The following is a 12,567-nucleotide window of genomic DNA, read 5'->3' on the forward strand; positions in this document are numbered from 1 at the left end:
CACAGTACTTCTTTCTTGGCCATCAGTTCTGAACCCCCAAGCATTTCCTACATCAACACTGTTCTCACTCATCAGTAAGGTAGGGAGCAAGAAAGAATATGGTAAGGCTTACAAACACTATTATGGTTGGCACTAAATACCTTTGTTCCTCTGTATGCTGAAATGGTAAATGGTGATTAAGTATTAGATCAGAGTTGATCCACCAGGAAGCCTTTTCCTAGAAACTCTGTCACTTTCCCTCTTCTCTGTGGTGTAAGTGTAGAACATGTGGCTTGAAGTTGATTAGCTTTCTCTGTAAGGAACACAGATCCATTTCTTATTCTATACAGCCCTTGTAATCCATTGCCAGTATATCTAACTAAATAGTTTCTTTCTTCTCAGGTCTGTGTACTTTTTCAGTTCTTTCTTATTTAAATACCTGGCTTTGTATATGGGATCCATTGGGTTATGAAAAGTGGAAATGCCTTTGTTTGCTGGGATAGATTCAGGAAAATGACTTCCTTGGTGCAGCTCTGCCATGTACTTCATTTTTACTTCTGTTACAGATCTTTGAGTAGTATTTTCTAGTCTTTACCATTGGTATACACATCCACATCCTTGACTCAATTCTAAGTTCTCTAGAGGCAATGCTGGTGTCTTGGTTTTGTGACCTTCATAGTTGAACGCAATACCTGATAAAAAGTGGATGTAACAAATGTTTGTTGATTCAGTAATTTACAAAGACTCTCCTATGTAAGAGATGGATGATACATTTTTGCCTGTCAAAACAAGAAGAATGATAATTCCAAGTATTGGTGAAACAGCAGAGGAACTGGGTAGCTGTATTGGTATTTACACCATCCTTAAATTATTTTTCATGGCAGTTGTGTATAAATGAGGCAATGTTCATGGAATGCATTTTGACAATATGTTTTTAAAGTCTTAAATATTTTCATTCCTTTTGACCCTTATAGCATTTTTCTTTGGAAAACAAATGGTTGCTACAATTTAGCTATAAGAATCATCATAGCAGGGTTGAATATGATACCAAAAATATCTAAACAATTTCAGTATCTATTAATGTGAAAGTAGTTTAAATAGACTGTGTGATATGCATACATGATGCCACTACTAAAAAACAATGATGTAGAACCACTTCCATTTTTAATATACATCTGTGTATCTTAATATATCTATCTATACTTCTCTATATGTAAGTGCTGAGGAACCAGATACCAAAATGTTAAAAATGTTTATTTTGGGGTGGCTTAATTACATATGTTTTAAATTTTCTTTTACTCTGCTGATTAGTGTCCTCTTTTCTGAAGTGAATGTTTGGCACTCGTGTTAAATTTGTTTCTAAGTGAATACAAGAAAGGTAGGAGAAATGTTTGAACAAATGAATAATTACAGAATACTTATTAACAATTTCATGCTGATTCCATTCCTGATGGCTTAGCCCCAAGTCAGTGAAGTGCAAATGAGAATATGAATTTTAAAAAGGGTAATAGAGGTCATCCCAGTTTTCCATTTTAAAGAGAACTGACATGGAAATAGGACCCTGTTTTTCATTTTGGGTAATGAATACTTTGCAAGAACATGAGTAAATATGTGGTGAAAATGTTATTAAACATTTTTAAGCAATTAAAATAATTATGATTACCCTGTTATTTGGAAATGCACAGTGATTTTCAAAGAAAAATATATTCAGGTAACCAGATTGTCTCCTACTTTTCTGTGTGTTTTGAATGTCTTTTTTTTCTTAAGATAGGGAAGTCTGGTTTTAATATCAGCCAGAATATGTAGAAAGAATCAGCATGATCATTTGACTATGGCCTACTCAAAACACATACACACATTCTTTGCTGAATGATTTAGTCTACTGATGTCTTTTTAAAGATTTGAAGACTATGGCTAAGCCTATAACAACAGTGCCAAATTTCTTTATTAAAAGATAAAGCAGCACTGTTTTGTTTTCCAGAAATACCACAGAAAAACAATGTTGAGCACTTTGGCATCTGCTTTAAAGCAGATGTGCATCACTTCTTAAGAAGTGAGAGTTTCAAAGAAACATAATTTCCACTGCCTAAAGGGAGATGGGTTGTGATAAGGGAGGGAATGGGAGACAACTGTAGCGTTGAGAAGTGTCCATGGAGAAGGATGATACTCCTGGAATCTTGCTCTAATAGTTCTCTCTTCTGTAGAAGCCAGTATTAGATCCATCTGGAGTTAGGTCCTAGTGTGTCCAGGGTATTTTATAATAAGGGTGAACTCACCCTATCTCGTAGTCCCATTATGAGGATGTCAAGGGAAAATTCATATGTGGATAAATGCAGATGTAGAGCATTGAATTCCCTTTTATCATTTTGCTTCTTTCCGTCTTTTTCTTTCTCATTGTTCTTTCTTTTTTTTTCCCCCAAAGGTTGATAATACTGAGATGAGCATCTGTGGTTGTGTGGATTATGTCACCCATTGATAATGGTAAGGAAATCAATTTGTATTTCCATAGGTGCTAAATAACCTGCAGAATCCAAAACTTATAAAGTATACTTACAGAAAACACTTACGGTCCTAACTGTCCAATAATCAAAACAAATGTATTTTCTCCTTGATTTATTGAAAGTATCACAATTATATCCTGTTTTATTATTTTTCATGGTACTTAACTACCTCTCAACAGAGTCTATATTTTTAAAAAGTATTTTTTAATTATCTTTTTCTTCTCCTAAAATGTAAGCTATCTGAATAAAAGGAATATGTCTTGTCCTCTATTGTGTCACCAGCACTTAAAGATCCTGGCTTGTAGGAGGTGTTCAGTAAATACCTGTTGAATTATGTTGATTTTCCATTACTTTTTCTTGTATGGATAATAGTAGGGCTTTATATCTGCTTGTAGTTTTTAACCCTTTTAACATTTTATGAGAATGTTCACACTGTAGTCACCTTTAAGTTCAGAATGATCCATCTATCCCACTTGATGGTGACTCACATGGTTAGAAAATGGTGCATATGACAGTAAGGTTTGTGTTCTACTTCATTTTTGCAAATATTTATTGCCACTTGCTATGTTTCTGTTCATGTCCTCATTGCTGGAGATGACCAAAATATAATCCTTGATCTAAATGCGCTCATAATCAAGGAGACAAAATTGCAAAGAAGTGATTTTGATATCTTACACTATGTATGAAAGTAGAGGGCCATGGTAGTACAAAGGAGGATGTGATTAACTCTAGTGGTTGAGAGCCACCTGGGTGGCTCAGTGATAGAGCATCTGCCTTCTGCTCAGGTCATGATCCCAGGGTCCAGGGATCGAGGAGTCCTACATCAGGCTCCCCGCAGGGATCCTGCTTCTCCCTCTGCCTATGTCTCAGCCTCTGTGTGTTTCTCATTCATCATTCAATCAATTAATCAATCTATCTATCTATCTTTAAAATAAAAAAAAACCTCTGGTGGTTGGGAATCAAGATTGGAGACATGGTCCTTTGTCTCTGAGGCATTCACAATCAAGTAAGGAAGATAGAGACATAAATAGTATAATGTACTTTATGTTGTAGTAGAGATATAAATCAACTAACATGACCACATCAAGAAGATAACAGTTCTATCTAAGCTGTTAGGATAAGGCTTTATTTAACAGTTGATATTTGCATTGGGCCTTGCGTTCCCTAGGCACAATGAGTATAGAAGATGGAATGGGGTTGAGGCAGAAGCAGATGCATAGAAATTAGAGTAGCTGAAATGTAGTAGAACAGATGGAAGGTACAGAAAATAAAGTCAGAAAAATAGATTATGTTCTATATGGAATCCTAGGCTTAGGTGCCTGTATAGTATAACATGAATAACGGTGACACTGATTGAAGATTTAGGGGTTCCTGTTTCTGTGTGGTTTTAGTTCCATGGGTTAACTTTAGTGATGTTCATCCCAGGTTGATATAGCTCTGGGAAATAAAATTTATACCAGCAAAGTCCCAAAAAATGTTGAGAAGTCAACTTATTAAATGACAATGATAAATATTTCTATCAAAAGGATTGGGATACTTTTTTTCATCTTTTATTTGGAAAAATCACAATAGGGCACAATTAGATGAATAAAAAGGTAAAGTGAGTTGTTATTAAGAAGACAGATCTATGGAGATGTTTGACTGGCTTGGTCAGAGGAGCACAGAGCTCTTTATATTAGGGTCATGAGTTCAAGCCCCATGTTGTGTGTAGATATTACTTCAAAACAAAACAAAACAAAACAAAAAGCCTTAAGGAAGAAGTCAAATCTGCGATAGCCAAATAAACCAATATCCTATTTTATAGCCAAATAAAGCCAATCTTACAAAATTGTGCCTGGGGGCACACAAACCCAGCCAGATATCTGAGGGAGGCTTGATTTCACTTTGAACTGTGTTCAGTGACTTCACCTGATTTACAATCTCCTGATTCCTCTCTAGTACTCAATTCAAGAATGTATCCTGCATTGCTCTCTAATGCAGAAAGACTTTCAAACATTACATGCTCTTACTGCTTTGTATAGAAAATTCCCATTAGGGCTATGAGTGGATGCAGGGTATTCATCCATCAGTCATTTTAATTTACTCTCAACATTGTGCTGTAAGGGAAAAAAGATGAAATATCAAGTAAATAATGATATTGTACACCATAGCCAAAACATCTGTCTTTGAAGTGTAGAAACAAGAATTTACCTATTGTTTCATGGAAGTAAGGACACCAAACTGAAATCAATATATGTTAAAATTAAAAATGGCAACAGAGGCACTTCAATAATTCTAAATGTGGCCAAATTACAGAATATGTAAGGGCATGGGGAAATAATAACTCTAGAAGCAACTATGAGGGAGAAGAGTGGAGGAGGGAAGGAGAGAGCAAAGGGAGAGTAGTAAGTTAGAGGGAAGAGGAATCATGCTCGCAAAAGGAGATCTAACTTTCAACTTTGTCATAAGCTACCTGAGAGAAGGTAGCTCAAAAATGACCATTTGAAGCACTAACTTTGTGGCTACTCCTGATGGACTTTTTTTCTTTCATTCTTGCCACCTGTTTTGTGAAAGATAAGCTGAAGTGCCACATCACTGAGAGGAGGAGTAGGTATTAGTTGAAAAATTGGAGGAGGAACAAGGAAAGAATTGTTCTCTATTCTCCCGAGAAAGTACAACATTGCCTTAGGTCTCTAAATGTTTGAAAGCCACATTTATGTGGGGAGTTTTGAATAGCCTTTCTTTGGCTGTGTCAGAAACGTCCTCTTAACTAGATATTTTTCAGCTCATTTGATGTTTATTACTTAGTCTGACATTATTTCAAATACCCAGAAGGAAAGATAAATGTGGGATCTAATTCGCAAAGAGTTCTCGGAGGAATGGAAAGGCATTATGACCCTTATCTAGGCCATTCTGGCCTTGGTTTTGTCTTCTTTCTTTTAACTTAGCCTCTGTTATTGAGCTCAATCTGAATTCAGTAGAATGATTTTTTTTGAGTTTCATTTAAAAAGTGACCAGCAATTAAAAACAAAATCTCCAGGGGATCCCTGGGTGGCGCAGCGGTTTGGCGCCTGCCTTTGGCCCAGGGCGCGATCCTGGAGACCCAGGATCGAATCCCACATCGGGCTCCCAGTGCATGGAGCCTGCTTCTCCCTCTGCCTGTGTCTCTGCCTCTCTCTCTCTCTCTCTCTCTCTCTCTCTGTGACTATCATAAATAAATAAAAAAATTAAAAAAACAAAACAAAACAAAATCTCCAATGTTTGGTGGCTTATGTTGGAGCTGCTGGAAAGGAAGCTTGAGAGATATGGAGAAGCTTGAGACATGGAGAAACCACACTGGAAGGTTTAACATGGGACCAAGTGGAGCAATTTTTTGTAATTCACAGCCATGACTCCCAGTGGTTGGATCTTCCCCATTGTGCTGTGCTCTACACTTTCTTGCATAAGCATTTGATCGTTTATTCAACAAACCTATATTAATAAGTGCTTACCCTTTATCAGGAAACTTGAAATACACAAATGAATAAAGATGTCACATTCTCTCTCAAGGAGCTGATGGCATAAAAGGGAATAGAGTGCATAGAACCAGCAATTCACGAACTTACGAGCTTTGACAGGCATGTACATAGGATTCTATGAAGACATATAGGAAGATACTTAACAAATTGTCATTCAAGGCTTTCAAAAGAAGATAAGGCTTGAGTTTGTAGGGTAGGAAAAATAATTTTCCTTTTACCCTTCTAGGTTCTTGGCTGATACCCTCCTATAATAAAAGACAGATTAATAGGAGAAGAACAAATGGAAGTTGAATAACATGTATATCTCCCACATATGAGGAAGAGACCTGGAAAAACTGATTTAACTCCCCCAAATGGCCAATGATATCACCTTAAATAGTATCTCCACCAGAAAAGAAAATAAGATGTTGTAGTTGAGGGGGCCAGTTATGGGAGGTTATCAGGCAAAGCCCCCTAAACAGGATTAAGTTGTTCTGTAAATTTAAGTTCCTGTGCTTCCTATTGATAAGAGTTTCTAGAGATTTACTCATTCTCCTCCTCCTTGTACAGAGAGGGAGACATCCTTACAGATGGATATTTTCCTTATATCTACTAGGTTTTCAGAGCTTTGTTTGTGTCTGCTATATCCTAAAAATAACCAGCTGAAGGAAATGCAAATTGTACTTTTTACAATGAGATATCCCCTTGCACCAGTGAGAATCGCTAGTATCAAAGAGACAAGAAATAATAAGTACTGGGGAGGATGAGGAGGAAGGGGACCCTCGTGTACTGTTGGTGGGAATCTAAATTGATACAGGCACTATGGAAAACAGTATGGTGGTTCCTCAAAAAATTGAAAATAGGAATACTTCATGATCTAGTCATTCCATTTCTGGGTATTTACCCAAAGAAAATGAAGACACAAATTTGGAAAGATATGTGCACTCCTATGTTTATTCCAGCATTGTTTATAGTAAAGATAAGGAAGCAACCTAAGTATCTATCAATAGGTGAATGAATAAAGAAATGGGGATACACACACACACACACACACACACACACACACACAATCCCTCAGCCATTAAAAAGAATGAGATCTTGCTATTTATGAAAGCGTGGGTGAGCCTAGAGGGTATTATGCTAAGTGAAATAAGTCAGACTGAGAATATGAATGTCATGTGATTTCACTTCCATATAGAATCTAAGAAACTAAACAAAGAACAAAACAGGAATAGATTCACAAATCTAGAGAACAAACGGATGGTTTCCAGAATGAGGGATGAGCAAACCAGGTCAAGAGGTCAAGATTAAGAAGTGTAAACTTCAATTTATAAAATAATGAAAAAATGAAGTCTCATGGGTAAAAATTATGGGGAATATAGTCAATAATATTATAACTTTGTATGGTGGCATGTGGTACTACACTTATGGTGAGGCTCTCATAATGTATGTAATTGTAAGCTCATGGTGTTGTACACCTGAAATTAATATTGTGTCAACTATACTTCAATTAAAAACATATAAATTTAAAAAGGAAAAAAAATTCAGTCTTCCCAAAAGTTAGTTAAGAGAAATGAGTTGTAGAAGCAACAATAGATCACAACAGCATGAATAAACAAACATGTAAAGCTATTTCTACAATAAAAAAAAGTCAGTGGCTCAAAATAGTCCTTATATCAAAGATTGGGGTAGTGTAGCTCCCCTTCAAGCTGAATCAGAAAATTCAGAGTGAGAAGGATTGTCCAGGTAGAAGAAATTACATATGTCAAAGTATGGATGTATATAGGGAACTGTGAAGATAGTATATGACTGGAGGGTAGGGAGTGTTGAGGGAGGATCTTGGGAAATGAGGTCAAAGATATAGGCAGGAGTTATGCCATGCATGTCAAGTGCAGTTTGGGGGAGTGTAAAGTAATGTCACAGATCTATTTTATTTCCAACTGTATGTCTTTGTAGGTTTTCAGTGATGTAGGTACCCTATTTTCATCTAGCTTCCCCTGTAGCTGTTGCCTTTCATATAGTGCTTATTAAAGCTTCATTGACTTTGAACCTTCTGTCAGGCTAGTTGACTGGATGAATGGCCCTGAAAGAGTAAAGATAATGGGGCTAAAGAGTCTAGATTGGAAAATGTTCTTTGTGTCATTAGTGGGAGACCCCACGGATAAACAGTCTGCTATACTGAAGTTTCTGTTAAGGGAAGGAATGAGAGTACTGACCATTTCAGCCTAGGACGCATTGGGTGAATGCCCTTCTTGGTAAGGTAACTCAGGATACTGGTTTTGTATCTTAGTTTTTTTCAGAACAAAATCTCATTAGATCAGTTTGCTCACACAAATCAAAATCTAACAAATAAGATATTCCAAAGAAATCCAAATATCTCTCAATTTATGATAAAGATTGTATCTGGCAGTGTACCTGATATCAATCTTTTGCACAGGGCACACACTTCTGTTTGGAAAGTTCATTCTGAAGATCAAATGGTATATCAGAATATTACTTTGAGAATATAGAGTTAGAACAAAGGTAATGTGGTGTTCTCTGGGGACATTTCCATCAAGCTATCTATGGTGGTGTGACTGATTGTCCTTCTCCACTCCTGAAATAGTGCTCTTCAGAGAAGTGGTACTTGTTTTTAGAATCGGAGCACTGATTCTCCTGGACAGAGCACACTGACATAGTCTCACATGATGACTCTTCCTAGAATCCATGCAAACACTATTCTATCTCCACTTGTTATGACATGGCTTGTCACTAGTTTGGTCGGCATAGAGACTGAGTTGACATTAGACACTCAGCAGCAGCATATTTGCAAACCATTTCTTAGGATGGAAAGAATTTCTCTAGGTAGTCTGCTTTATCCATTACTTTCTTTTACTTTCAGAAAGTAACTTTCTAAGTTTGACAATTAATGAGAACAGTCCCCATTTTAACCTGCTGCATTTTTAGATCCTCCTGCCAAATTTGCCAATTAAGAGTTATACATTATCAAACAGGAACAAATTCATGAAGATTTCACTTCAATAATTTGTGAACAGTTTTTCAGCACCAGCATTCTTTTTGGCAAATGAAATTGTGTCCAAAACACACATAAAAATATTAAAGCAGGGCTCCAAGGGAACTCTATTTTTATCTGCTCATTTTACAGATATGGAAACTGATTTTCATAGAAGGTGACTTTCCCAGCACAGCTCAGCCCGTCTGAGGCAGATTGAGGACTAGAAGCTAGGTCTCTTGATTCCTAGTTCAGTGCTGTTTTTACTCCACCACTTAGTACTCATAAAATATGTACAAAGACAGGTATGGAAAGGCGAACTGATATCTGCATTGAATGATCTCTGCAAGGTACTCTTTGACAATTCTGGCTAGAAAATCTCCATTGAAATCTTCAAATACTCTTTTGATGGAAAAAAAATGAGCAATGGGAGGGATCATTTTTTCTACTAAAAATTTCCCCTAGAACCCCTGTACATCATTGTATTTTCTGACCCTTTTTGTTATTCAAACAGCCTTAGTGCCATTTACTTGAAGACACGTTCATGCTTTCAAAAATTGAATGTTAAATATTATGTACATAAACATAGAATATTTATTGAATATTCTTAATATGAATATATGCTACTTCTGCCAGAAACCCAGGGCAATGTAATTTAGCATTAATACAATTGTGTGGGTGGGGTGGGATTGGGTGGGGGGGGTAGTTGACATTTGTTGGGAGTATTTTTATTGTATGAGAAGAGTTTGAGCTGTATGGATTTTGAGGGCTCTTACTATATCAGAGAGATTGTATTCTTTTTTTAGGTTTTATAACTTGAGCTGGCCTTGATAATTAAGTAGGGCTGACCCTAGAAGATAGGTAGAAGAGTCTTAGGAGTAGTGGTTTTGCATGCAGTGGTTATCTTTCCTGGCTGACTGTTCAGCCAATAGAGTGCTGTCATATGGTGGAGAGATGGCTCTCGGATGTTTGGTTTGGGTGAATGGCAAGTCCTAACTCCTCATTGGGTCTCAATGTCCATCTCTGGAAAATGAAAAGGTAAAGATTATCTTCTAGCTCCCTAGCAGTTCTGACATCATACAATTATCTGATTCTTTAATTTTTCTGTTAATAATGAGTGCTTCAGGATCCCTGGGTGGCGCAGCGGTTTGGCGCCTGCCTTTGGCCCAGGGCGCGATCCTGGAGACCCGGGATCGAATCCCACATCGGGCTCCCGGTGCATGGAGCCTGCTTCTCCCTCTGCCTGTGTCTCTGCCTCTCTTTCTCTCTGTGACTATCATAAATAAATAAAAAAAAATTAAAAAAAAATGAGTGCTTCATCATTCAGAATCTGTGAAATATTGAACATCTAAGCCATGGTACACTGTGTGCTAACTATGCTAGGATCTCTAGCTCTTTCTTTACAGCCTAGACATGTGCCCTTCTCCCAGACCCACCACTCTGGTCCATGAAAATAACTACTTGTGTGTATTCCATTGCCCCCATAGCTCTTGGCTTTTTTTTTCAATTAAGTTTTAAATTTTAATTCCAGTATAGTGAACACACAATGGTTATATTAGTTTCAGGTATACAATATAGTGATTTAGTAATTCTATACATTACTCAGTGCTCATCTGATAAGTGGACTCTTTAATCTCAATTACCTGTTTCGCCTATCCCCTGCCCCACAACCTCCCATCTGGTAACCATCAGTTTGCCTTTTATAGTTAAGAGCCTGTTTCTTGGTTTGTCTCTTACTCTCTTTATTTTCTTGTTCCCCCACCGCTGCCCAAATTCCACTTGAGTGAAATCATATGGTACTTGTCTTTCTCTGACTTCTTTTACTTGGATTGTACTCTCCAGCTCTATCCATGTTGTTGCAAATACCAAGACATCATTCTTTTTGTGGCTGAATAATATTCTACTGTGTGTGTATGTATGTATGTATATATATCACATCTTTATCAATTCATTTATTGATGGACACTTGGGCTGCTTCCATAGTTTGTCTATTGTAAATAATGCTGCAATCAATATAGAGGTGCATGTATCCCTTCGAATTCGTGTTTTTGTGGTTTTTTTAATACATACCTAGTAGTGCAATTACTGGATCATAGGATAGTTCTATTTTTAACTTTTTGAAGAGACTTCATACTATTTTCCACAGTGGCTTCCCTAGTTTGCATTCCTACCAACACTTCATGAGCGTTCTTTTTCCTCCACATCATCGCCAACACTTGTTGTTTCTTATGTTTTTTATTTTAGCCATTCTGACAGGTGTTAGGTGATACATTACTTATAGTTTTGATTTGAATTTCTCTGATGATGAGTGATGTTGAGCATCTTTGCATCGTTTCATGTGTCTATTGGTCTTTTCATGTGTCTGTTGGTCATCTGGATGTGTTCATTGGAGAAATGTCTGTCTGTTCATGTGGCCTGCCCATTTTAAATTTAAATTGGATTATTTGGGGGGTTTGGAGTGTTGTATACATTTTTTATATGTTTTGGATATTGACCCATTTTCAGATAGATCATTTGCAAATATTTTCTCTCATACAGCTGTTTGCCTTTAAGTTTTCTTTTCTTTTTTTTTTTTTGCTTTTAAGTTTTCTTGATTGTTTTTTCATTGTGTAGAAGTTTTTTATTTTGATGTAGTCCTGGTGGTTTATTTTTGCTTTTTCCCTTACCTCAGGAAACATTTCTCAAAAAATTTTGTAAGAGCTGAGGTCAAAGACATCACTGCCTGTGCTCTCTTCAGGATTTTGATGGTTTCAGGTCTCTTGTTTAGGTCTTTAATCCACTTTGAGTTGTTGTATGTAGTGGAACAATTTGGTCCAGTTTCATTCCTTTGCCTGTAGCTATCCAGTTTTCCCCTCGCCATTTGTTGAAGAGACCTTTTTCCATTATATATTCTAGCCTCCATTTTTGAAGCTTAATTGACCATATAATCATGGGTTTATTTTTGGGCAATCTATTCTGTTCCATTGATCGATGTGTATATTTTAGTGCTAGTACCATACTGTATTATTTGATACAGCTTTGACATATAACCTGAAGTCTGGAATTGTGATATCTCCAGTTTTGTCCTTTTTCAAGATTGCTTTGGCTATTCAAGATCTTTTGTGATCCCATACAAATTTTAGGATTTGTTCTAGTTCTGTGAAAAATGTTGGTATTTTGGTAGGGATTCCATTAAATCTGTTGATTGCTTTGAGTAATATGAAACTTTAAAAAATTTGTTCTTCCAATCCATGAGCATGACATGTCTTTCCATTTCTTTATGTTGTCTTGAATTCCCTTCACCAGCATTTTATAGTTTTTAGAGTATAGGTCTTTGAATTCTTGGGTTAAGTTTATTCTTAGTTACCTTATTATTTTTGATGTATTTATAAATGGGACAGTTTTCTTAGTATCTCTTTGTGCTGCTTCATTATTTGTGTATAGAAATGCAACACACTTCTGTAAATTGATTTTGTATCCTGCCACCTTCCTGAATTCATGTATCAGCTCTAATATGTCTTTTGGGTTTTCTAGATATAGTATTATGTCATATGCAAATAGTGAAAGTTTTACTTCTATCTTACTGATTTGGGTGCCTTTTATTTCTTTCTGTTGTCTGAATGCTGTGGCTAGCACTTCC

The 12,567-nt window shown here is 36.5% G+C and overlaps 1 long non-coding RNA gene across 2 annotated transcripts in view; it reads left to right on the forward strand.

Annotated features, from left to right (window-relative positions):
* The first annotated feature begins 2,398 nt into the window (after nt 1–2,398).
* The window catches only part of LOC144307833 (uncharacterized), a 130,568-nt gene continuing 120,399 nt past the window's right edge, over nt 2,399–12,567 (forward strand). The window contains exon 1 of one of the 2 annotated variants that reach the window (XR_013374535.1): nt 2,399–2,460. This is a non-coding gene — a long non-coding RNA (uncharacterized LOC144307833). The remainder of the gene's footprint in view (nt 2,461–12,567) is intronic. The other variant, XR_013374536.1, reaches the window with a different exon arrangement.

Source organism: Canis aureus, chromosome X (assembly GCF_053574225.1).
Source record: "Canis aureus isolate CA01 chromosome X, VMU_Caureus_v.1.0, whole genome shotgun sequence".
Taxonomy (NCBI): domain Eukaryota; kingdom Metazoa; phylum Chordata; class Mammalia; order Carnivora; family Canidae; genus Canis; species Canis aureus.